At 39.0% G+C, this 539-nt stretch overlaps 1 protein-coding gene across 1 annotated transcript in view; it reads left to right on the top strand.

Annotated features, from left to right (window-relative positions):
- Positions 1-539, top strand: part of LOC119585209 (nuclear RNA export factor 1-like) — a gene marked incomplete in the record, with an annotated part of 5,915 nt that overhangs the window by 619 nt on the left and 4,757 nt on the right.

Here is a 539-nt window from a genome sequence, read left to right on the forward strand (position 1 = left end):
TGCTGTGATTACGACAAGAGTTTGATGGTGAGATATAATAACATAACAAATTTTGCCAGAGGTGTAAGTTTGCAGTCTGGTAGCCTTGTTTAGATTTTGGACTATCACAGAGCAAGTCTGCAAAAGTGGTAGTTTGTAGTTTTTTGTACACTTATTATTTGTGTTTGTCCTCAAAGAATGAGGCTAATGGACTTGGTCTTATGTAATGTTTTTTAGTGGACTTTCTTAGTCTGCGCTTGCCTGCATCTTAAAACCCATTAGATCTGGTGTTGATAGATCCCATGTAATAGCAAGTGTGTATTCCTGGATGTTTTTGTCAGTACTAAGCAACTATAGCAAAGATACTAGACCTGATATAATTATGATTCCATTGCCAAATTCAGTGGATTTTAATCCCTCAATGATGGTATTAAAAATCTCTCAGTGTTAATGATTCTGGAGGCTTCTAGTAACCGTCCTGCCATTTGGCCTGGGTGACAGCTACATTGAGTGGAACTATCTGCTCGGCGCACTCTACCACGTCACAACACCTATAGCTG

Source organism: Penaeus monodon, chromosome 19, assembly GCF_015228065.2.
Source record: "Penaeus monodon isolate SGIC_2016 chromosome 19, NSTDA_Pmon_1, whole genome shotgun sequence".
NCBI lineage: Eukaryota > Metazoa > Arthropoda > Malacostraca > Decapoda > Penaeidae > Penaeus > Penaeus monodon.